Here is a 26,087-nt window from a genome sequence, read left to right as displayed (position 1 = left end):
TTAGGCAGGTGGGGTGGGGGCCGGTGTCCTCCCGGGCTTCTGTATCCACCTGCACCAGGGAGAGTGGAGGCAGCTCTTCCCGGCTGCCCATGCAGCCTGCCCCCGCTCCCAGCCTCCCTCCTGGCTGCATGAATCACAGAGACACACTCTGCCCCTGGGTTCATGCACCTGGAGCATGTGACCAACCTAATTTTTAGGCTTCCAGTTATTCTAGAACTTGAATTTGTCCAGGCCAGTGCTACTAAGGTTTTAGATGATCTCTTGTAGAGGGTTCTAGGTTGTCTCCCTTTTATGGGAGGGATTGAAGGCTTTCCTCCTCCTCCTTCCCTTCTCCACATTGTGCCAGGCATTGCATGCCAGGGGGTGCCAGCCCAGGCATCCCTCTGCACCGGGGGTCAGACCTCCATGGCATGAGAGAGCCTGCTCAGAGCTGAGCCCCGCAGGGGTGGTGGAGGAGGAGGGGATTGTGCACACGATGAGCTGTGGAAGGTGAGAGGGGCAGCTGGAATTAATGCAGGGGGATGGGCTCCAGCGAGCCCAAGAACAGGGCCAAGTCCCATCATCCCCAAGTGGCCATGCTTTAGTTTCAGCAGCTCTTGGTGGAAAACCAGTTGGGGGACAGTGAGCTCACCGGCCCATGACTAAAAGCCAAGTGCAGCTGCCTGGCTGCATGATCAGAGGCCGCGGGCTGCCGGGAGAGGGTCTGCGTCCCCTCTCCTTGGAAGGCGGTTGGTTGCCCCCTGTGGCAGCTGCCGCCACGCAGATCCCGCACCTTCTGGAGCTTCCATGGACGAGTGCACGTTCTCCAGTGAGTGTTTTCTCTGCACTTGTCCCCACGCCCTCCCCACCCGTGTCCGGTGTCCCTCTAAGCTGAACTCAGTCTGTCCAGAAGGCTCAGGTTGGCTGGGTTCCTAGCCTTCTGTAAGGAAAATTTAATTTGGACGGTTGCCAAGGGGCCTTAAAAGGCTGGATGTTGTTCCTGCTGTTGTGAGATGGGCCTGGACGAACCAGCAGCCAGTACTGTCTCAGCCTCCTGATTGCCCCAGCCAGATACTTCCTGCCACTGGGACTGCATGACAGGTCCTGGGGGATGCACACACCAGCCAGCTGGGGCCTGCCCCCCTGGGGGGCTCAGAGTCAGGTGGTAGAGACATTACAAGATGAGATAGAATAAAAAAGAACTAGAGGTGCTGGCGCCCAGGACAGATAAACGGTGTCGTGCAACTCAATAGGGAAATCAGGAAGGCTCCATGGAGGAGGAGGCTTCAGAAAAGTGCGGACGTGCTCCTGCTGACCAAAACCCTAACATGCTGCAAGGTGGGCACAGGCATATGGGGCATGTCCTGGGGTCAGCTGGGCCCTGCCGCTGCTGGCTTCTCCACCCTCTTCCATCTTGTGGGTCTGGGGAGGGTGCAAGGGGGAGGGTGCAAGACCCTGTTGCTTCTTGGTTATCAGGACCAGAGAGCAGCAAGGACGCAGCAGTGAGTGCGAAGAGGTCTCCACCTGTCTGTCCCCTTCACTGCACAGAACAAACAACAAAACAAGAAACTTCTGTGGAGAGACAGTGCTCTCTTCCGTGGCTAATGGGAGTGAGGTCCAGCCTCTATGGAGCGTAATCTGGTCATTTCTGGACAATTGCAAAGGCATGTCCCCTTCAACCAACAATCCCACCACCTGTGTACATGTAGGCTGGAAATTTTTCCTGCAGGAAAACGGGCTGCTTATACACTTGCAGATGGTCCGTGCCCAGGCTGCTTACTTGAAGCGATGCTTGAAATGGCCAAGTTTGGGAACAGCCCAGGGTTCCATTGCCAAGGACCTGTGCCCACCCCCTGCCCCACATACCCTGGAGGCCGTGCTGAGAGGGCAGACTCTGCTAGCCCATCTGGCTCGTGCCCAGGAATGGCACAGTGAATTTATTCCTTCCTGCCTATGCGATTTTGCATGTCCCCTTGCCCACAGAGAGGCACAAGGGATGCTGGCACATGGAGGCCAGCACGGCCCATGGGAGTGGGTGATTTATGTCTGCCGGCTGGTGAGCGCCATGCCGCTGCCTTCTGCCAGCCTCATGGGAAGCATGGTGCCTGACATCTCCCTGCCTGCTCTCTCACCCTCCCATTTCCTCCCTATATCTTGCAGATGCAGAGTGACCACCTTATTATCTGGTGCTTCTGCCGGCTCCCCCTTTGGGGGATGTACCTGCCCGAGTTATTCCCAGGTGGCCCAGTTGTGCCCGAAGCTGCCTGTGCCTGTGGGCTCAGGAGCAGAAGGTGGCCAGGGCAGGGTGAGGGGGGCGTGGCTTGGGCCAGTTTCCCAGGTCTCCTGCCCACAGCCCTGCTGGGTCCTGACAGCATGGGCGATTGGCTTGCAGAGGCTGCTCCCCACACCGCGCCATCTGGCGGGGCTATTGTTGACCATACAAAGGATGGAACGCGGCAGGGCAGGGGCCCAGGCCCGAGGAGTGGACGGAGAAGCAGGAGGGAGGATGCCTGGCCTCCCAGTGCACCCAGTCCCTGTCATGGCTGAGGCATCTGTTTTATTGCTTCTTGGGTTGGGGAGTGGAGGGGGCAAAGGATCCCCCTCTACCCTTCCAGAATCTTCAGCTTGGATGCTTTAAACTCTGGTTCTGAGCTGATTTATTACTCTGCTAAGATGCAAAGGCCGTTTTATGTACTAGGTAATTAAGTGGCATTATAGACGGCTCGAGAGTAAGTGGCTGTTGTTTTAATAATTAAAATAAATGACCCCTGGACTGTTCCCCAGCTCAATACTCTTTCCGCAGTGTCAAGACCCTGGAGAGACAGAGTGTGTGTGTGAGTGTGCACATACCTGTGTGTGTGTGTGCATATGGGTGTGTGTGTGCATATGAGGGTGTGTGAATATGCACTTGTGTGTGGATGTTTCTGGGAGCGTGCCTTTGTGTGTACATGTGGGCATGTGCATACATTTGTACACACGTGTGTGCATGCATGTGTGTGTGAGGGTGAGGTGTGCAGGAGGGATGGAGGAGGAGGTGGCTCCTTTGTGACCTTCTGTTTCCGTGAGAACCCTTGGGACACACCTCTCACCCAGGTTGGGGGTTCCCTGTCCTGGATTAACTTTTGTTTCACCCAGAGGCCAGGCCAACCTAGGCAGGTTTCGGATATCGCCTCCTGTGTGGGCCAGCCCTGGTTCAAACCCCAGCTCTGGCCCTATGTGGCTGTGGCCAACTGCCCTTCCTCAGAAGCTTGGTTTTTGTGCCTGTACAGTGAGGGTGGCCATGTCCACCTCATGCACCATGTGCCTGATGTCCAGCAGCGCGTTACTGTTCCTCAGTGATTGTGTGGCATTGCGCTGTGGCTCTGTGGCACTTGGTTAGGGCTTTTGGAGGTAGAAGGGTGAAACTGGCTGGCCACTGCCCTCAGGGGTGCCAGAGGAGGGAGGGGCAGGAGCCAAGGTGATGGGCAGAGATGAAATGGGGAGCAGGACCTGGAGACCCCCAGGTAGCCAGGGGGTTTGCATAGGCCCGGGGGCAGAGGGTCACCTTGCTGGAGGGCATCGCTCTCTTCTGCCTGGTTGTGCTTTTGTTTTGTGGAAGGGTGGCCTTTTCCCAGAAGACGTGGGCCATGATGACATCATCATGTCCTCACCTGTGGGGTAACACTGGGCTGGCTCCCTACCGGGCATTTCCGTGAATAGGTGGAGCTGAAGGAAGCAGGTGTTCCAGTCAGTGGCTCTGCACTGAGGTCCTCGCGTGGGGAGCCCAGGAAGAGGGATGAGGAAGGAGGGGATAAGCACGTCACTGCATGCCAGGCAAGGGCCAGGCCCCCTTGGTGCCATTCCCTACTGAGTGGAGTTTCGTTTAATCTCACCAATGCCGTAGCGCAGGGGATTCTTTCACAGCTGGGTTCCAAAACCTAAGGCCGTCTCCCTGCTCCCACCTGGCATCCCTCCTCTGCCCCCTTCCTACATTTACCCAGCTTCATGTGTGCTGGGCACAGTGCCTGGAGCTTGTGGGTTCTCCAGGCTGGGGCCCTGGGTGGCTGTGGTGTGCGCCTGGGCCCCTGGGGGCTGTTTCCTCATCTGCAGACTGAGGAATGGAGGGTCTGCCCGCTCGCAGCACAGAGCAGGTCCTGCAAGGTCTGAGCCAGGAGCCACTGCATGGCGCCCGCCCCTGGTGCCCAACAAAGGACAGTAATGCTGATTTATGACCTGATTTTCCAGTGGGGGAGGGACTGCCCTGTAGGTGTCCCCTGGAGGGAGACCAAGTACCAGCAGAGCGCTCTGCTGCCTTGGAGGATGGCTGGGCAGGTGCCCAGGCCCCACCCCTGCTGAGCCACATGCCAGTCCAGCTGGTCACGGGGCTGTCCACTCTCTGTGACATGGGTTTGTAGGAATGGATGCTCTGTGCCTAGAGCGACCAGGTGCCAGCTGGTGTCCCTAAGGCCTGTGTTCCTGGACACTGGGTCTCCCTGCCTGACCTTGGGTCTGGTGGCATTTTTCACATCTGACCTTTCAGAGTTTTCCTCGTGGCCTTGGGTCCCAGGAGGCCAGGGCTGCTACGGCCATGTGGCTTGTCAGGAGCCCTGGAGGCGTGTGGCAGCAGGCACCCCTCCATGCACATAGTGGGTGGGGCTTCAGCACTCAGTGGCTTGTGGATTCTGCCGAAGGGAGCAGCAGAGCCCTCTCTGCAAATGCAGCCCTGCCCTGTGGAGACTGAGGGAGGCAGGGGAACTGTCCTGTGGCCCGGCCCAGGCTTCTAGTGGACACAGGCAGCTTTACCCTGGCAAGGCTCCCTGTGGGCCTGGGGGTGGAGGCCTTGTGGGAGCCCTGTTCTCTGAGGAGGCCCGTCCCTCTCCAGACCTTGCTTCCCTTCTGCAGAGATGGCTTGGCTCCCATGGGCCCTGGTATCGGGCAGAGGTGGGCTGTGGCTGTTGATGAACAAACCTGCTCGCTTGGTGTTCTGCGACTCCGCCCAGGTGGCCACTCTCTCACCTGTTTCCCTGCCCTCAAGACCTTTCTCTAGGCCATAGGGCTGGGGCAGCAGGGAGGAGGCGTGCATTGAGTACACCGGGCCCAGCGAGCACAGCCCACTCTGCACCCTCCTCCAGGGGCATTTGAATGCCCAGGTGGACAGAGCCTGCGCAGCCCCTCCCCTGTGAGGCGGGCGTGATGCTGGCGGTCTGGGGGCTGCTCTGAGAATAGAGAAGCAGTGCTGGGGCCGGGCCTGGCGCCTGGCATACAGGTGCCCTGGAGTCTCTGTGTGCGGTACTCATGGCTCTCCTGCCTCCCCTGAGGTTCCACGGATGGTGCTGTGAGCAGTCGTCCCTCCCAGGGATCTCGTTGAGTGTGTGGTTTTTATCATTTTACAGATGGGAAAACTGAGGCCCAGAAGATTCATGGGCTGTCCTAGGCTCTCCCGGGCCAGACCCTCCCACCTCCTGGCTGCCCCTTCACCCTACCCAGCCCCGGCTGCAGCATTGGTGCCCGCAGGCATGAGGCAGGCATGAGGGCTGCGTGTGTGGGTGGGCAGACCCCCCCCTTGCCAAGAGGGCAGCCTTTGGTGGAGGCCACTCTGGGCTGAAAGGTCCTGGGTCCCTTTCCCTGGTGTCCAGGGAGCATCTATCCAGGGGGCAGCTGGTGTGAGTTGGTTCCTACAAGGAGGGAAAGAACACCTGGCTGTGTGCAGGGGGTGAGTGGGGCCCAGGTGCAGGTTTGATTTTTTTTTTTTTAATTTCAAAGGGGATGTGCTCCCTAGAGAAACTTAGGAAGATGGGGAAATGTAGAAGAAAAACCCAGACCCATGCAGCCCAGTCCCGTGGCCTCTGCTGGGAAGATTTCTTTCCCCTGAGATTGATCTGTGTGTTCTCTCCCGGGCAGGGGTGTGCTGGCTGCGGGCCCGCCTGCTGTGGGTTTATGTGGAATCTGGCTTTTTCAGTCCACGCTGCATCAGATGCATTTTTCCTCTTAGTCTGCAGCCACCCTGTCAGTGGCTACATCACAACCCTGCAAGCGGGTTAACTAGAATTTCCTTAACAGCTCCTCGGCTGCTACACATGGGCACGTTGCACCCTGATGGAAGAGACAGCCAGCCTTCCTCACTGCAGTGTTTTTGGTTAACAGGCGACTGCTGGCTGGTGAAGTTGTGATTGGTTTGGAGGCTGTGGCAGGTGGCTCCGAGTTACCTCCATGGAAGTCACTTTGGGAAATGAGGCAGAATGGTGCGCAGGATGGCAAATGTGGGGGGTGACGAAGTGTGTCTGGAATTTGCTCAGCCTTCTCTCGTCAGTGATGTCATGTTTACCCTTAAAAATCTGTAAGAGAAGGTGTAATAGCTTCCTACGGCACTACCACAAATGGCCACATTATGATGGTCATTTGTGACGGCAGCCACAGCAAATGATCACGTGGGAAACCCTAGGGGTCTTAAAACAACAGAAATTTGTTCTCTCACATTTTTGGAGGCCAGAAGTCCAAAGTCAAGGTGTCGGGGGGGCCAGTTCCTTTTGGAGGCTCTCGGGGGGAATCCTGTATTCGGCTGTTCTCGCATTGCTGTAAAGAAATACCTAAGATTGGGTAATTTATAAATAAAAGAGGTTTAATTGGCTCACAGTTTTGCAGGCTGTCCAGGAAGCATGGCAGCACCTGCTCAGCTTCTGGGGTGGCCTCAGGAAACGTACAATCATGGCGGAAGGCGAAGGGGAGGCGGGTGCGTCTTGTAGGCGGGAGCAGGAGAAAGAGGGGAGTAGAGTGCAGGGAGGTGCCACACACTTTAAACAACCAGATCACAGAGGAACTGTATCACAAGAACAGCAACCGGGGGTGGCACTAAACCATCAGAAACCACCCAGATGATCCAGTCACCTCCCTCCAGGCCCCACCTCCAGCACTGGGGATACATTCAACATGAGATTGGGTGAGGACCCAGATTCAAACCACATCACCTTCCTTGCCTCTTCCTGCTTCGGATGACTCCTGGTGTTCCTTGGCTTGTGGCCTCATCTCTCCCATGTCTGCCTTTCTTTCCATCCGGCCTCCTCTGTTTCCATTTGCCCTTCTCTGTCTCTTACAAGGACACCAGTCATTGGATTAATTGTTTTTATTTTTATTTAATTTTTTTGAGACAGAGTCTCGCTCTATCTCCAGGCTGGAGTGCAGTGGCACAATCTTGGCTCACTGCAACCTCCACCTCCTGGGTTCAAGCAATTCTCCTGCCTCAGCCTCCTGAGTAGCTGGGATTACAGGCAACTGCCACCACGCCTGGCTAATTTTTGTATTTTTAGTAGAGGTGGGGTTTCACCATGTTGGCCAGGCTGGTTTGGAACTCTTGACCTCACGTGCAGTCACTGGATTTAGGGCCACCCTAATACAGTGTGGTCTCCTCTGGACCTTACCTTGACTACATGTGCAAAGACCGTATTTCCAAATAAGATCACATTCTGAGGTTCTGGGCGGACATGAATTTGGAAGGACACTGCTCGGCTTGCTACGGTAGGTGGCAGGGAGGTGGAGTGACTCTTCTGCTGTTGGGCAGATGATAAAGGCCAGTGGCTTTCACACGGCTGAGTTCTCTGCCATCAGTCCACACTGGAAACCTCGTGGTTTCAAGGAGACCCTGAGAAACTGTGGAGGTTTGTCCGGGTTTTTCCAGAATCGACTTAAATAGACCACTGAAGTGGACCTGGTTGATATTTTTTTCCCCTAAGATTAAGCTGCACACGCACTTTCTTCTGTGATATTTCATCCTTTCAGCTATTTTATGTTATGTTTGGAAGGGTGTGGACTAAAATAGTGATTGTTTCTTTTTTCTTTTCTTTATTTTTTTGAGGCAGAGTCTTATTCTGTGGCCCAGGTTGGAGTGCAGTGGCGCGACCTTGAATCACTGCAACCTCTGCCTCCTGGGTTCAAGCAATCCTCGTGCCTCGGCTTCTCAAGTAGCTGGGATTACAGGCATGCACCACCACACCTGGCTAATTTTTGTATTTTTAGTAGAGACGGGGTTTCACCATGTTGGCCAGGCTGGCCTCGAACTCCTGGCCTCAAGTGATCCACCCACCTCGGCCTCCCAAAGTGCTGGGATTACATGTGTGAGCCACGTGGGAGCCACCTGTACCCTGGGCATTCCTTTCTCTGAGCCATTGTCTTCTTCCAGCCTGGCTTCACCTCTTCTGGGCCCAGGAGTGACTCGGTGAAGAGCCAGATGCAGCCTTTGCCTTGGGGCTGGCAGATGTTTAAAGATGGACACTAGATGACCCTTGTTTCTATATGGGGAAATGGCACAGACGGGGAGATGGGTGAGCTCACCTGTCCAGGATCACAGAGTGAGCCAGGCAGTGGCCGAGGGACCAGCATCCCTCAGATGCTGGCCTTGTTAACCCAGCTCTTGTCTCTTCCTCCAGCCGAGAACAGCCTGGGCTGTACCTGGTAGATGATCTCTGAGACCACGTGCCCTGGTGAATTAGAGCCTGGGCCTTGGGAAAGGGCTTTGGGCTCAAATCCCGACTACAGCACTTTCTGCTTTGTGATCTTAGATGAGTCTCTTCATCTCTGCGAGCCTCAGTTTCCTCACTTTTCAATAGGAATAATTGCATTTTTCTCCGAACATTACCGTGAGGATCTGAGAAGGTAACAGAGGTAAAGTGCTCAGCATAACACCTCCCACGTGGTTCTATAAATGGAGGTGAAGATTTTTCTTTTCTTTTGAAATGAATTAAAACTTACAGAAAAGTGGCAAGAATGTACAAAAGGTGCTGATAGAGCATTCATTTCGATTTGCCAACTGTTTTGACCTCATTGCTTATCATTCTCTCTCTGGACTTTTTTTTTTTTTCTGAACTATTTTAGAGACGTTAGAGTTAACACACCCCTTTCACACGAAATACCTTGGTACACATTTCTTAAGAAAAAGGACTTCAGCGGGGCACAGTGGCTCATACCTGTAATCCGAGAACTTTGGGAGGCTGAGGCAGGCGGATTGCTTGAACCCAGGAGTTTGAGATCAGTCTTGGCAACATAGTGAGACTGTTACAAAAAAGTAAAAATAAAAAATACTAGCTGGGTGTGGTGACATATGTCTGTGGTTCCAGCTCTTTGAGAGGCTGAGGTGGGAGGATTGCCTGAGCCTGGGAGTTCAAGGTTTCAGGTGAGCCATGATCACACTGCTGCACTCCAGCCTGGGCAACAGTGAGATACTGTCGCAAAAAAAGAACGAGAACTTTCATATAGCATAGTGACAAAAAAATGATCAATATCAGAACATTTAACGTTGATACTATTAATACTTGTCCCAATATGATGCTCTAGAGCAAGTTTCTTTTTTAAGAGACAGGGTCTCATTCTGTGACTCAGGCTGGAGCGCAGTGGTGTGATCATAGTTCACTGCAACCTCAACAGGGCTCAAGTGATCCTCCCGCCTTAGCCTCCCAAGTAGCTGGGACTACAGGCATGCACCACCATGCCTGGCTAATTTTAAAAATGTTCTGTGGAGGCGGGATGCCGCTATGTTGCCCAGACTGGTCTTGAACTCCTGGGCTCAAGTGATCCTTGCTCCATGGCTTCTCAGTGCTGGTATTACAGGCGTGAGCCACTGCACCCGGCCTGAGTGATTATTTTCTAATGCAGGATCATACGTGGTCCATTCTCTCTTTAGCTTTCCTTCATTTGGAACTGTGTCTCAATCTTTCTTTACATTGACATTTTTCCAACTGCATTGACAGTACAGACCGGTTCTTTGGTAGAAGATCAGCCGATCGGGCTGTCTGATGTTTCTGTGTCATTAGGTTCAGGCTGTGCATTTTGGGCAAGAACAGCCCACAAGGGACGTGTGTCTGATCAGGGGCACCTGAGGTGTGCATCTTGGGGTGTGAACTTGATCACGTGGTTTGGGGGGGGTTCCCCCATTGTAAGCTGAGCATACAAATCTCCGTAAGTAATAACTGGTTTGCGGGAGGCTCTTGGAGACATGCAGATGTCTTGGTCTCCAGCAGGCAGACACGCACTTGCCTCAGCACCCACAGTTAGCTGTCTGGTGGGGACGATGCTGATTTTCTAACTTCTCCCGTCCTTCCACCTCCTTCCACATTTAATACTTGGCCTTCTCCTGGGAGGGCCGCTTGCCCTTTCCCTCAGTGACCTATGTATGGATGCCTTTTTATCAGTGTGGACTCAGGATTTTTATTTCATCCAACAGGGCTGTAATCCCTGGCTCTTATTATCATTATTGCCACTTGGCCTGGGAGAAAAAAGTGGCCGTGTGCCAGGGAGGAGAAGGGATTTGAAGGCCCAGGTGTGTGTGCTCATAGGACAGCTGTGGGGCAGGGCCAGGGCACGTGTTGTCACCCCGGCCATGCCACTGACTTGACCTGTAGCCTTGGACAAGCCGGTGGACACCCTAGAGTCCCAAGGTCGTCCTGCTGGTAGGACAGGTGGGGACAGGCTGACCTTTAAGGCCCACTTGTCCCATCCCATGAGGCTCTGAGAGCCCACGCCATCCTCCCTGTTGAGACCAGGAGTTGGCCGTGGGGCAGTTCTCAGCAGCTGGGCTGTCACCTCTCACCTGTGGGCGTGATTACACAGAGGGAGGCTCCCTAGCACCCTGTCCCGCCCGCCTCACTTCCAGCAAGGCCACCCTTTGCAGGACTGAGGCCTGTTCGTTCTCATCAGTAACCAAACATTGACCTCATCCTGGCACTGGCTCTCCCCTGACCTTCAAGTCTGTTCTTGCTCATACCTTTCTTAAAGAAACACAGTCTTGTGGGCAGGCACCAGACCTGAGGCCCCCATGGGCCTATGTCCATCTGTGCCCACCTGTGCTGCCAAAGGGTCCTTGGAAGCTCTCAACTCCCTTGTACAGAGAGGTGCTCTGGGGCCCAGAGAGGGAAAGAAACCTGCTCAGAGTCACACAGCAAGGAGGTGGTAGGACCAGGAGTCATGAACTCTACTCCACTCACTGTGGGTGCCCTATGCCCCATTTATGATGATGAGCTTCGAGGTGGGACCTCAGGCATGCCCGTTGGCTTTTCTGAGAGCCCAGTTAGGTGTTGATCCTGCAGAAAGGCTGGAGCAACCCGAGAAGAGGAGCTTGAGCCTGGGTGGGGACCAGGTCAGACCTGGGCCTGTGGGTGGTGGCTTCCCATTGACCGGGGTCCTCATTTGACAGCAAGGCTAACGGTTCCTGCTGTCACCTGCTCGGAACTGGCAGCATGCAGTGATGTGTGGGCTGCCAGCATGCGCTAACCCCCTGCCCGCCTGCCACAGCTGGGGCTGCAGATCACGCTGTGCCAGACACAGCCCTGCAGGAGCCTGCAGAGGGACATGCACACTCCAGTGCCAGGCTTTCTGCTGTGCCGGGCGGGCACACTCAGGCGGAGGCCTTGCCTGCCACAGTGGCCAAGGCTGGGTGGGGGTGTATCTCCCTAGAAACGAAGGATCTGGTTAGAAGCACAGTGCCATGGGGGAGCTCGTGTGCTGGGATGGCCACAGTCCTCTTCAGTTACTGGAGCTGAGGGTGTGGGCTGAGGGCATGGGGCAGGGGACTGAAGCTGGGGTGGGTGGCTCTGGAGAGTTCAGGCAGGAAAGCAGTGTAGACAGATTCACGGAGCAAGTGGAGCCGACCACACTGGGTGGCAGGGAGAGGGTCTGCAGCAGCTCTGAGAGCAAGACACAGTCCTGTCCCTCCCGCAACCTGCACTCTCCCAGAGTGCAGAATCAGTGGCTTCCTGGGATGGGAGAGGCAGGACCCTGGACCCTCTGTCCCCCAAGTTTGAGCCCATCTCTTGAGGTCATGGGGAGCAGGGACCGTCTCCAGCACAGCTCAGGGGAGCTGTTCCCGTGGGTGGACCCTGCCCTCAGCCTCGGGTCCTTGCCCTATCTCCGCTGCAGGTGCTCAGCCCAGCCCTGGGCTTCTGTGCAGGGCTTTGCATCTGTGCCCTTGGGGGCTCAGCATGCAGTCATTGAACAGCCTCCCTTTACAGAGGCGCTGCGGAGGCTGAGGGATGCCACGTGTTCAAGAGCCATGCCGGGTGCAATGGCTCACACCTGTAATCCCAGCACTTTGGGAGGCTGAGACAGGCGGATCATGAGGTCAGGAGTTCGAGACCAGCCTGGCCAGTATGGTGAAACCCTGTCTCTACTAAAAACACAAAAATTAGCCGGGCGTGGTGGCACGTGCCTGTAGTCCCATTTACTTGGGAGGCTGAGGCAGAAGAATCGCTTGAACCCAGGAGGCGGAGGTTGCCATGAGCTGAGATCGCACCATTGCACTCCAGCCTGGGCGACAAAGCAAGACTCTGTCTCAAAAACAAACAAACAAAAAAAACCACACAGGGAATTAGTGGCCCCCTGTGAGATTTGAACCCGGAGTTTGTGCTTGTGAAGACTTTCGAAGGGCCTGCGAGAAGATTGTGACATTCCTCTCCCCATGTCCTGAGCTGCAGGGCTCTGGCCTGGGTGTTCTGGAATCTATCCAGCATCCTCTCGGCGGCTCAGTGAGGGGGCCTCATCCTTCCCATTTACAGATGAGAACATGAGAGGCTCAGAGACGGTCAGTCACTGGTGCGAGGTCACACAGCTGTGATGTGAGACCAGTGTTTCTGTGATTACAGAGGCCCAGCTGACCCCAGGCCTCTCCTCCCTTCTATCTGGCACTGCTAGGGGAAGCCTAGGGTCCTTCTCCCATTGAGGGCCACACCCCCAGGCCATCCCCGGTGGCCTGGGGTAACCAAGTCCCTGGCCAGCAGGACAATGAGCTCCTGGTCTGTTAGTCCTATTTTGGGTCACCCAGTGATGTCACGGTGCCAAGAGCCATGCAGGAAGCACCGGGTTTTCCAAGCCTTGCCCAAGGTGAGCAGGTGACCCTTGAGCCCCGGAAGCTCGTGGCCCCCTTGCGGGGAGAACCTTGGGTCCAAAGGGCGATGATTCCAGCTGCACTTACTGGGTGAAAGGCAGCCTGGCCTATGGGTCATTGGCAGCTGAGCACGTGAAGTGGTGACAGGATGGGGAGGGCCTGGGTGGAGGTTGGCTTGGCAACCCCTCCCACACCTCAGACACCAACAGCTCTGTCAGTGCCAGCACCTTCAACTGGCCGGGCCCCTCTCCAGAAGGGGGCTGTCAGGGTGCCTGGCCTTCCCTTTGAGAGGTCTAGAGAGTCTGACCTCGTCCCACCGGACTGAGGGGACACTGAGGCTTGGGCAGAGACACTCCTGCCCAACACACTCAGCCAGCACAGACCTGCTGACTCTGTGCCCAGGCTCTCTCTGAAGCACTGTGGGGCTCAGGTTTGTGCCTCCCCCTCCCTGCAAGGGCCTGGTCCTGCCTTGCTGGGGTCAGTCTCATGAAGGCCCCCAGAGACCCTTGTGGAAGGCAGGTGTGTCAGCCTCCGCAGAATGCTTGGGCCGTAGGGCAGGATTGCAGCACCCCTAGCAGTGTGGCCCAGGTCCTGCCTACCTCCTCCCCAGTGGTGCACGGGCAGCTAGAGGGGGCTCACAGCCTGATCAACCTTGGGGCTTTTTGGGGCGCAGGCTAGCCGGGCCTGGGAGGAGCTTCGCCTCCTCCACTCCCTCCTGAGCCTCCCACCTGGACCCCCAGGTTCAGGGTTAGTGCCCACCCCTGAGGCTTTCAGATGAGACCTCCAGGTTGTCTGGGACCAAGGCCATCCTCCTTGGCCTCCTCTTAGCCTCAGGTCCTCACTGCCACATGGGCCCGGGGCCTGGAATTTACTTTTCCTCTGCTTTCCTTTCTTCTTTTGGGACCTGGCTGCTGTCGCTGGTCCCACCTGTCTGCTAGAATTTGGCTTGGGCTGTCTCTTGAGCCCTTTTCCCTAGAGGCTCTGACCTAGGGAGGGGGCTTGCTGGGGAGTGGGAGGCTGAGCCTGGCTGGTGGACTCCGGTCTCAGCCTGCACTCACCTGCCTGCTGCGTGCTTACTCACTTGCTCACTCACCTGCTCACCCATCTGCCCACCCACCTGCTCACCCACCTGCACACTCACCTTTCACCCACCTGCACACTCACCTCTCACCCACCTGCACACTCACCTCTCACCCACCTGCACACTCAACTGCTCACCCCCCTGCACACTCACCTCTCACCCACCTACACACTCACCTCTCACCCACCTGCACACTCATGTACTCACCTGCACACCCACCTGCACACTCCCTTGTACACTCACTTGCTCACTTACCTGCTCACTCATTCACCTGCTCACCTGCACACCCACCTGCTCATTCACCTGCTCATCTGCGTACTCACTTGCTCACTCATTCACCTGCTCATCTGCATACTCACTTGCTCACTCATTCACCTGCTCACCTGCACACCTACCTGCTCACTCATTCACCTGTTCACCTGCTTGCTTGTTCATGTGACCTTCCCCCCACTGCCTCCAATCCCGTGTGGCCTCTGGCAGGATATGCATACCGGTAGTTTGAACTTGGTGGTCAATCTCTAGTGTCTGTCCAGCCCCAGTGCTCCGTGCACGCTGTGACCCTCACCCCACCCCAGGACTCCATTAGGGCTGGGAGGGCATCTCCTCTGCCGCATATGGAATTAGCCTTGGTTTGTCATTATGTCACAAGCAGCTAGTGGTTCCAGTACTTCATGCTCTACAAAACCTCAACTTTAGAATAGAGAAGAGGCCATGTGCTGTATGGATGATACCACATTGGCTTTCGATCACCTTGCAGTGTGCATGCCCGCACTGGGTAATGTTGGCAGTGATGTGGTAGCCTTTGCTGGATTGGTGATGGAGGCTGGTGCCAGCAGCTTGGTCGAGCTGGACCCAGGTGAGCAGTCATGCATTGGAGGAGTGTGGCCTGGGCACCCCAGACCTGTTATGGTACCGCTGTCCCCATGGTCAGCTGGTGCTGGTATCTCGGCTCAGAGGGCAGCGTGCAGGCCTCAGCTGGCCCTTCCTTTCCATCAAGGTCGGACAGTTAGAGTGTGAGCAGTCGGGGAACAGGGCAGTTTTTGTGAAGTATCTGCTAAGTCCAGGTCCTGTGCCAGGGCTTTCGGAGCTGGTCTTTTCCTAGTCTGCACTGCAGCCTCCTAAGGTTGGGTTTTTATCTCACTTTTAAGTGAAACCGAGGCTCAGAGTGGCTAAGCAAGCAACCTAAATTCACACAGCCATGACTTGTAGTTCTTGTGTTGGTTTCCTATGGCTGCTGTCACACATGACTACAATCCTGGTGGCCTAAACAACACACATTTATTCTCTTGCAGTTCTGGAGGTCAGAAGTACCAAAATCAAGGCATCAGCAGGGCTGTGTTCCCTCCTAGGGGCCAGAGGGGAGAGCCCGCTTCCCTGTCTGTCCAGCTTCTCCCCTTCCCCATCTTCAGTATTACAGTGGCCACCCCACCGTGGTCACATCTCCCTCTGAGCTCAGCGGGGAAAGGCTCTCTGTTTTTAAACATTCATGCAGTTAGATTGGGCCCATCTGGATAATCCAGACTAATCTCCTCCTAATTTTGAGTTCCATAACCTTGATCTCATCTGCAAAGTCCCATTTGCCAGGTCAGATAGCATTCAGAGATCCTGAGGATTAGGGTGGGGGCATCTTTGAGGGGTTGTTATTCTGCTGACTACGGTTCACAAGCCCAGGCTGAGAACTTTATCCAGAACAAGGCCCTTGTGTTGTCATTTGGGGAAACTAAGGCCCAGTGTGTCATGGAGGGCGCTGCCAGGGCTGGGACTCCTGACCCAGTTTCTTCCCCCACACTACACTGCCTCTTCTGAACAGAGATCGCAGCAGCCCTCACGGGCACACAGCTTGGGTTGTTTGCATTGCTCAGCACCAATTATCTCCTCTTGCAACATGCCCTGCGCATGAAAGGAGCTGGTCCTTCTCCACGGCTGGAAGAATGCGTCGTCCCCAGGACCTCTGGGAGGATGGCACTGTTAAGCCAGGCTTGTTGATGATGATTTCGGTCAACAATCTCCCTGCTGTTAGTTTTATGTGAAACGCGGGAAGCCCAATTTGCTGTCCTCAAACTGAGTCTATCTCGCTTCTAACCGGGCAGGTCCACTCCGCTCTGCCTAATTTCGGGGACACCGTCTTGCAGGAGACCCAGTTGCGTTCCTGTCCTGCCCTCTGAGTCCTCTGAGTTATCTGGGCCTCCTGCCCTCATTTCTCTGGGGCCTGGGAAAGGGAAGGGGCTTGTCCAAGGTCACAGAGCAGGTTGGGGCAAAGAGGGGGCCTGCTCTGGCCTCTGTGTGCTGGTGGGTGGCTTCCTACCACCACCTTCCAGCCGGACGCCTGTGAACCCCTCATCTCGCCGGGGCTCTCAACTGCTGCTGTTGGGCTACTCCTTCTGGGAGTGGGTGGCACCCAAGGAGGTCACTGCTGGGGGTGTTTGTGGGATTTCCATATGCAGCCCAGGAATGGGGACCCGGGGAGGAAGTGGTACAACATGAGGAGTTTCCAGCATCTTTTCTAGAACAGCTGTTGTGCCGCCCAGACTTTCTTCCTTTAACTTACTTCTTATTAAGAAATAGATAAAAAGCAATAAGCTTGGAGAATAATGAGACAGCGATTACTCCACAGCCTGCCTTTATCACACTGTCAGCAATAAGCATTCTAGCTTCAGATCTTTGCCTTTTAAGAAATCAAGCTTGGCAGGTGGAGCAGAGGCACCCTGTGTGTCATCCTCCTCCCTCCCCCACTTTTCCCAGGGAGAGCTGAGGCCCAGAATCGGAGCTCAGCATTCTCGTGCAGTTTTTAAAAATTTCTCCTGCCTGGCAAGCCTCTAACAATGTGAGGATGCTTTGCAGGTTTTCAGACTTTATAGGAATGGCATCGCACTGTGTGTCCCTCAGTGACTTGCCCCCATCCTCTTCGTGTTTTTGAGATGTATTTGGTTCATCTTTTTGTTTTGTTTTGGTTTTGGGTTTTTTTGCTTTTAGTTTTTAGAGGTGGTCTTTTTTTAGATTGCCCGGGCTGGGCTCACATTCCTGAGCTCCAGCACACCTCTCGCCTCGGTCTCCCGAGTAGCTGGGACTACAGGAGTGTGCCCCTCTGCCTGGCTCTTGTTTGTTCATTTTTATCTCGCTACAGTATTTCATTGTTGGGTTAAACGACAATTTGTCTGGTCTCCTGGGGAGGGCATTTGGGTGGTTTACAGTTTTCACTAGTACAGCTGGTGTTGGCAGACATGGTCTTGTGCCTGTCTCGTTGGGTGCTTGTGCTGGGCTTTGTCAAGGGTGTGAGCATCTTCAGCTGCAGGAAACCGTGCCAGGCTGCTCTCTGATCCACTGCGCCGATCATTAGCATCCCCTGTGTGGCCCGTTCTTACGTGTGCACCGTCACACAGCATGACCACTTTTTACTCTCTGCCAATCCAGTGGCATCTCATTGTCGGAACTGGGTTTCCTTGATGACACCTGCGGTTGGGCGTCTCCTCACAGACTTCTTGGCTATACAGGATTCGTCTTTTGTGGCTCTCCTCTTCCTATACCTCTGCCCCTTCCCATGTATTTCCTTATTGATGTTAGGGATTCTGGGGATGATCCTTTATCTGGGAGGGGACTTACACATGGCTGTTCCCGGATGGCAGCTTGTCGTCCGACTCTGCTCACCTAGCCACTCTCTGGCAGCGTTTGTAATCCTCATATAGTCGGGTTTCACGGTCGTTCCCTTCATGGTTTGTTCTTTTTGTTCCTTGATTAAGAAATCCTTTTCTACCTGAAAGCTCAAGTTTTTATTTTTCTTTAAAATGTTCTCTTTGTTTTAAAATAATAGTTTTATGGAGATAGAATTCACAAACTAAAAGTATGCTATATGTATATGTATGTGTATATATGTGTGTATGTATATATATGTGTGTGTATATATATGTGTGTATATACACACACACATATACCCATAAATATATATGAAAGTATGCAATCCTGTGGTTTTCTTTTTTTTTTTCTTTGGGACAGAGTCTCGCTCTGTCACCCAGGCTGGAGTGCAGTGGCGCAATCTTGGCTTACTACAACCTCTGCCTCCTGAGTTCAAGCAATTTTCCTGCCTCAGCCTCCTGAGTAGCTAGGACTACAGGTGCCCGCCACCATACCCAGCTAATTTTTGTATTTTCAGTAGAGACAGAGTTTCACCATGTTGGCCAGGCTAGTCTCGAACTCCTGGCGTCAGGTGATCTGCCCGCCTCAACCTCTCAAAGTGCTGGGATTACAGGCGTGAGCTACTGTGCCCAGCCAATCCAGTGGTTTTCAGTATAGTCGCAGAGTTGCACACTTATCACCACTATCTAATTCTGGATCATTTTAGTCACCCCAGAAAGGAACCCCGTTTCCATTAGCAGTCACCCCCTATCCCCTCCTTGCCTGCACCAGCCCCTGGAAACTACTCATCTACTTTGTCTCTATGAATCTGCCTATTCTGGAGATTTTATATAAATGGAAACATACAGTGTATGATCTTTGGTGTCTCACTTCTTTCTTGTAATATAAGAAAAGCCGAAGTTTTTGTTATTTTTATTATTTTATTATTTTTAGAGACGGGAGTTTGCTATGTTGCCCAGGCTGAGGTGCAGTGGCTATTCACAGGCGTGATAGCACACTACGGCTTTGAACTCCTAGCTTCAAGTGATCCTCCTATCTCAGCCTCCTGAGTAGCTGGGCCTACAAGCATGTACCACCATGCCTGACCTCAGAAAAAAAAGTGTAAAATTATAAAAAAAGAAATCACAATGGGGTCTCGCTATGTTGCTCAGGCTGGTCTCTAACTCCTGGGCCCAAGCGATCCTCCCACATTGGCCTCCCAAAGTGCTGGGATTACAGGCATGAGCCACTGTGCCTGGTCAAAATAGTTTTTTCACATAGAACTCTCTGACCTTCCTGGAACTGTTTTCTGTATATGGTATGAGGCCGAGATAGAGTTTTACTGTTTTCTGGGTGGACAGCTGGTTGCTGCTGCAGCCCCGTTCATGAAGCACTCTGTTCTTTCCCCGCCGGCACCATGGCCACACACCAGGTGTGTGGGTCTTTTCTGGGCTCCACCTTGCCTCTCCACGTGGCTATGTTATCTTTCCTGTAGAGTCTGGTGCACATAGAGCTGTCTTCTCTGAACTCCCATCGCCCTAGGAATCCTACCACCTGGCTGGTGAGGATTTATTCTTGTTTTCATTGCCTCAGTGAAACACAGTCCAGATGTGTTGCTGCTGCCAGATGGAACCGCCCAGAGCCCCCTCTTTCTCTTGCTGCAGGGCCTTGGATTCCCACCACTGCTCTCACCGCAGATCAAGTGCCTTCCCTGAGCCGCTCTCCCAGTGCTGGCTGTGATGACCCAGCCACGCCTGGATTTCCCTGTTTCCTGAGCCGCCTCCACCTGCTGCACCTCCCACCTCTGCATGTGGCTGAGATGTCCCACCCCTCCCACGCCTCCCCACTGTTCTTACTAACTCTGCTGGAAAGCAGGCTCCGGGGCAGAGCTGTGGGGGCAGGGCATCATCCTGGCCCCCCAGCTCTTCCCACAGAACCTGGCACTCGATAGAGATTTGGTTGACATCTAGTGATGAAAGCAGCCCCCACACACTTTCTCCTGAAACCAGCAAAGGTCTCCCCTTTATGCTACCGGGGGGCTTGGCACCTGCATTCTAGGGCTCGGTAAGGGTTGTTTATTCTCCCCCCATGCAGACTTCAGTCCTGCGCGATTAGTTGCATCATAATCCCTCTAGCTTTTGTTGCCTTTGCTTCGGAGTTCAGCTCCACTAATTAATAGTCAGGGGCGGGAGGGTAAAGGGTCCCTCGGAGTTGGAGGCTGGGAGTTGGATGATTGGAACAGTGACCACAGAGCTGCGTGTTAGAATCACCCACAGGGCGTTTAAAATGCAAACTGATGCCCAGGTCCCTCCCCGAGAGTGTCCAGTTAGTCTCAGGGGAAGAGATCAGATTTTAAAAGCTCCCCAAGGAGCCAGGAGGGTGTACCTTTCAGCCTGATGCTGGGAGCTGCAGGCTGAATGTGACGTGACCGCTGTGTGGTGAGATGTCTCTCCCGGGCGGGACTAGCTGATGTCTGCACACAGTCCAGATCTATCACTGATTCCCAACTTCAGCAGTGAAGTTGGGGTTGGTAGGGGAGTGTGATGGGCATTAACAGTGCCGACACCTGCACCACCGTCTCACACACACAGGTCAATTTCCAGATGCGTGCAGCCCTTGAAGGCACAGGGAAGGAATTCTTTTCCCCTTGTCCCCATATTTGAAGCAATTACACAGTTTTCATTTGGCTTGTCAGGCTTCCCAAGCAGCGGATGGAGAAATGAGTTTGAGTTTTGGTTTGAGAACACTGGTGGTTCCCAGGCAGATCCAAAGTAGGGCACATTCTAGATGAACTGAGCCGGAGCAGGGCTTTCCATTCAGCTGCTCCCTCCACATTGCAGTGTCATTGGGAAGCCTCGTGGCTTTTCCTGGAATTAAATGCTGGGTGCCCAGTGGCCCCTGAAGCTGGGGAGAGGCAGGCAGCTGATGTGTGGGAGAGGCAGGCAGCCGGTGTGGGAGTCCCCAGCCCAGAGCAGAGTGGCCCACGAGGGGACAGATGACACCGAGAGGACAGGCGTGCACTCACTGGGGAAGGCTGACCGGCCAGCACCAGGAGATTTCATTCTTATTAGGGCAGCCGTTCGTTTTCCTCTTCTCTGGCTACTTTTTTTCCCTGGAGGCACTGGGAAGGGTGTCCTCGGCATGTTTGATTTCTAATCCGGCTGTGGGAGTGTGAGATGGAGAGTGTGGGGCTCCGGTCGTGGCAGCTCCGTTTTTGCATGCATCCGCGAGGTGGGACTTTAGGTTCCCATGATCCCATGTCTCTGGGCATGGAGGTGGATCTCAGGAGAAGCTGGTGCCAGCCTGCAGGCCATGTGTGACCTGGCGAGGCTCAGAGGCTGTGGGGTCTTTGGCTCAGACTGAAAACCTCACTAACATCAAGTCTTTTCACATCTGGGGCTGGGCGCTTATCTGGTGCCCTTGGAGGCGAGGTCTCGGAGGAGAGATGGGTCAAGGATAATGGAGTTCAGAGTGACGCTCCCTGGAGCCTGGGCCCTGAAAGTCACCTTGTGTCACGAAGAGAATTTCTGCTCTGGGAGAGGGGAGTCAGGCTGTCTTCCAAGCCCCATCCCCTGCCTCAGTGGGTTGTCTGGAAGAGTCCTGGGTGTGGGAACACACACACACACACACACACACACACACACATCCTTCAAATTTTAGCCCTGTTTTTATGAGTTCTGTGACTGGGTAGTTATGGAGCCCCTTGGAACCTCGGTCTCTTTGTTGCGGGAGTAGGTGAAAGTTGCTGTGCCTCCTTGCCAGGCAAAGCTTAGAATGAACAGCCCTGACAACCATGGTGATGATGTCTTGAGAGGCCCGGTGTCAGTGCACCAGAACCCCGGGGTTGGTGTGGAAGCTGCGAGTTAGATGGAGAGAGCCTTGGCTGTAGACAGACCCAGGTTCAAATCTCAGCCCTGCAAGGTTCCCGCCGGGTGACCTTGGCCTTGCTGCCTAACATCGCCGAGTCTCAGGCGCCTTGTCGATGACACAGTGGTAGCAGTTACAGGATGTCCCTCGTCAGCTTGGTGTGATGGGGTTGTGCTCCGTGTGTGCTGGCGTATGGTGGGTACTCAGCAAAATGTGTGTGTGCGAATGGGAAAGATGGTTCTCTTCTTTATGCCCCAAGTGGATGGGAGAACTCTTTCCCACGCCCAGGGCACTGGAAGGCATCGCTGAGCTTGCAGCCAGCTGCCTCGGCCTGCAACACCCTGCATGCCCATTTGTGGGCTGTGGGCACTGAGGCCTGCCTGGCTCCATGCAGCCACCGCCAAAAGCTGTCCTCACAGGAACCCGATGCCCCCTCTCAGGCCTCTTGCCTTCATCCATAAATAATGCCTGTTTCACATTCAGCCTGCCCCTCCGAGAGCTGTGATCCCTTCCAGGAGCTGGTGTCAGCTGGGATTGGCATGGCCGCTGATGCTAAGGGGCACAGCACAGGTGTACCTGGACCTGTTGTGGCTCCACCTCCCTGCCTTTGCTCAGGCTGCGCCCTCAGCTCATATGTGCCTTTAGTCTTCCCCATCCTCACAAACTCTGTCAGAGTCCTGCTTGCTCTTCAGTGCTCAGCTCAAGTGTCACCTCCTTCAGGAAGGAGGCCCTGATTTCTCCTCTCCTGGTCAGCACACCCCTGTTCTCTGCCCCTCTCTCCTGGGCTGCGCCTCCTTGCTCCACTCTTTGCGTTGCAGTAGACGTGGTTATTCTTGCAGCTCCTTCATTAGGCCAAGGGTCCCTCACAGGAAGGGATGTGCCTTTGACCAATAATACACTGCCCCTGCCCGCCGACCTCCGCTGGTTCTGTGGGTGGCTGGCTTGTGACCTTGGGCAGGCTCATCTACTCTGAGCATTCCTTTTTCCCTTTGTAAGACGGGGTTCTGCCTGGCAGGGTCCTGTGGAGACTGGGGGAGTGGAGTTAGCTCTTCTGGCACTGGGGTAGGTAAGCAGCTTCCTGTGCCATACTGGGAACCTTCATTGTTCCAGAGGCTTCTGCCCAAAGAAAGACTGTTCAGCCGCTGCTTTCTCTCCCCCTATGATGGGGAACTCACCACCCCACTGGTAGCCTGGACTGTGATGAAATCGATAACTCCTTTTGGGTCTCAGATTAGAGGATTCTCTCTGCTCTCCAAGAATTTCCGTCCTTTGGTGACCCTTTGGAATGCTGGGATCCAGGGAGTAGGCAGGCCTGGAGTTGCGGTATCTCCCAAGCCCCTCGAGAAGATGGGGCCGTCCCCAGGCTCTGCTGGCTCAGCTCACAGGGCTCTTTGGTGAACCCACACAAGGAGAGCGCCCCAGGCCTTGCTGGGGGAAACCCGAAGTGCTCATGCCTCAGAGGTGTAGGGCGGCCAGGAACATGCGGCTGCAGGACCTGCTGGGCCTGGCATGCGGGCAGTGGCCACCTTGGGATGAAGCAGCGGCCAAGGGCTAGTGCCTGCTGGGTAGGAGGGGGCACTGCAGGATGTGTGGCCAGTGTGGCCCTTCTGTTGCCTCCAGCCCAGGATGGGTGGTGCTGAGCTGGAGGGTGGGGAGGACTGCCTGGGAAGAGGAGGCCGACTGCTACCCGGAGCCTCTAGGCCACCACTCCCTGGGTCTGTGGCTGCCACTTTGCCTCCTTGACCCTCAGTTTCTTCATCTGTAAACTGGGGGGGCCTGGTCACCTGCCTCACGGTGAGGAATGTTGAGGACTAATGTGTGTAAGCCACACGATTGCTGTTCCGTAGATGAATGTGGTTATGGACGGGTTTTTCTGGAATCTGCATCTCCGTCCGTGTCCCTGGTGCTTGGAGCTCCCCGCAGTTGGTGGTACCAAGAGCACTGGCTTAAGATCCTGCAGCCCGGTTCTCCCTGGCCCTGCCTTGCCTGTGCTACTTGGTGCACCTTTGCACCTTGTTTCTGCGCTTTGTGGGAGGTACGTGTTCGCCTAATGAGGCCCTTCCACCCCATGGAGCCACCAGCCCTGAGGCTGCAGCTGGCTCCTCTTAATGAAGTGGAAGGAGAAGGGGATTTAATCAGCCAAGCTGCTGCGCTGAACAGTGGTATCAGCTGTCTTGCACAGGGCCCATGGAGCTGCTGGGCAGGAGCCCCGATGGAGGCCCGCGGCTTGGAGTGGCCAGGTCTCCTGCTAATGACCTGCCACAAGCCTGCCTGGCCCCAGACCTTGCAGAAATTGACCAGGGCTGGGAAGCCATGCCGTACGTAGGGCCTTGCTCGGTGGGGGGCTGGGAGGCAGACCTGGGGAGGGTGCACAGCAACTGGAGAGTCAGGCTCTGTGTGTCACCATGTGTCACCATGTGTCCCTGTGTGTCACTGCAGCTCCCTCGCCCCCAGCCTCCACCTTCTATGGAGAGAGGATAAACCATATTTTCTCCTGAGTGGTCACAGACACTGTTGATGCCCAGCCCTGATCCCTGAGGCACTTCCTGTTTCTGAGCCCACGGCTGTATCGCCTGCTGGCACCTGCAGCTCTGCCCAGGAGCCCTTCCTGTCCATTCTCCTCTTGGGCAGTGCTGGGACGTTAATACTCCCAGTGAACCATTGGACAGGTGGGGTGACTCCGAGCCATAGAGCCCACCGGCAGAGTGGACACCCCTTCCATTGGCTTCTTCCCTTCCCTGCCTCCCTTCTCTACCCCTCTACCTGGGTTTCCTGGGGTTGCCACCCACATAACCCACGTGAAGTTGATTCCTCCTCTCTGAGTCTGCACCCAACCTGAGATATATGATCATAGGGAGGCGTGTGTGAGACAGGAGCATCAGGCACCGCAGAGTCAGATGCAAGGAGCGTGTGCCCAGAGCCCAGGATGCTGTGCCCCCTGTAGCCTCGGCAGCTCCTTGTCTGGGGTTCCCCAGCTTGGGGTGCGGAGTGCTGTGTCACATGCATGGCTGAGCGCTCCTGAGGAGCTCATCGCAGCTACTCCTGCTGGTGGGAGATGGTGGGATGGAGCCAGGGAGGCAGCTAAGAACAGGTCCCTCCAGGGATGAGTTCCTATTAGGGCTGCAGACATTTTTCTGGAGGCTGACTGTGTGCCAAGTGCTGAGCTAGGGAAGGAAGGTCACAGAGGTGATGGGACGTGGCTTCTGGCCCCCCAGTTCTTACTGTCTGGACACAGTAAAGTCTGGAGGGGAGGTGGAGGTGACGTCATCTTGCCAGTATGAAAACCAGGCCAGGAGGGGCAATACCACCCAGCCCCTGCCTCACAGCTTCCCAGAAGGCCAGTGAGTCCTGGTCCCAGTGGCAGGACCCAGTGCAGGGTATCCGGGATGGAGCCGGCACAGCGCCAATGGGGAGGGCTTGGCAGACCTGCAGGCTCTGTGACTCCCCCCACCATGCTGCACAGCTTTCCCCCACCCCCTCCTCATGGGAGCAAGGGATCCATGAAGAGGGCGGGGTGAGGAGGGCTCAGGTCTGGCTCCTGGACACAAGAACGTTGTAGGGAGACACCCTCCCCCCCTGGTTGGCAGCTGGATAGGGAATCCCCCAGAATTGGTCCAATAGCCCCCAGAGGGGTTAGGGGAGCACCCCAGGGGACCCCTTGGCCAGGCCAGCCCAGGGTCACCTCCCTCATTTTGCCCTCAGGCAGCCAAGCTGGGAAATGATGTCCCCTCCCCTGTGGCTCCAGCACTCATTACTGTAAACCCTGGGATTAATTTAATTACCCGCTCATCTCCAAGAGGCTGGGGCTTGCAGGCACCCAGTGGGATCACGAGTTTTGAGGCTGCCAGGAAGGACAGTCCTCCCAGGGAGCCGGCCCTTCCCGGGGTCTCCTGCCCTCCAGCCCCCGCCTGGGAGTGCCCAGATCACTCTTGTTCTTCCTGTCTGAAGAGTGCCTGCTCCTGACCCAAGGGTGACTGATGCCCGGCTCACTGGCTCCTGGCAGCCTGGAGAGCTCTTCTAGGGAGCTGAGTGTGGGGAGAGGGTCAGGGTGGTGGGTTTAAAATGTCCGTTGCTTCATTGGGTGGCCACGCGTGTAATGTGAAGGTGCAAGAGTTTAATCCGTTCCCCCCCCTTTTTTTTTAAAGACAGAGTCTCGCTCTGTCGCCCATCTGGACTGCAGTGGCGTGATCTCGGCTCACTGCAACCTCTGCCTCCTGGGTTCAAGCAATTCTCCTGCTTCAGCCTCCTGAGTAGCTGAGATTACAGGTGCCCACCACCACTCCCAGATAATTTTTATATTTTTAGTAGAGATGGGGGTTTCACCTTGTTGGCCAGGCTGGTTTTGAACTCCTGATCTTAGGTGATCCGCCCGCCTCGGCCTCCCAAAGTGCTGGGATTACAGGCATGAGCCATCGCGCCCGGCCATTCTTTTTTTCTGAAAGAAGGATTTCAGAACTAGACTACAAGTCGATTATTTGAAAATTAACAAGAAACGATGTGAATAAATAAAAACCCACTGGTTCCCTCATCTGAGCAGCCGCACAGTCAGGATTTCTGTGGACTTCCTTCCTGAACTCACGTCAATGCCTGGATATTTTTAAACGTCGCAGCCGTTGTGCATGTCATTTTGTGTCCAGTTCTTTCCACTGGCATTTTAAGTGTTTTTCCATATTGTTTAGGAGAGAAACTTTCTAAACATCATTTTAA

The 26,087-nt window shown here is 54.9% G+C and overlaps 1 protein-coding gene across 3 annotated transcripts in view; it reads left to right on the top strand.

Moving 5' to 3' along the window:
• CCDC85C (coiled-coil domain containing 85C) overlaps nucleotides 1-26,087 on the top strand; it is a 93,590-nt gene that overhangs the window by 39,341 nt on the left and 28,162 nt on the right. The gene's annotated exons all lie outside the window — the stretch shown is intronic.

This window comes from Pan paniscus, chromosome 15 (genome assembly GCF_029289425.2).
Source record: "Pan paniscus chromosome 15, NHGRI_mPanPan1-v2.0_pri, whole genome shotgun sequence".
NCBI lineage: Eukaryota > Metazoa > Chordata > Mammalia > Primates > Hominidae > Pan > Pan paniscus.
The sequence above is the reverse complement of the archived record's forward strand: the minus strand, read 5'-3'. Positions and strand labels throughout refer to the sequence as shown.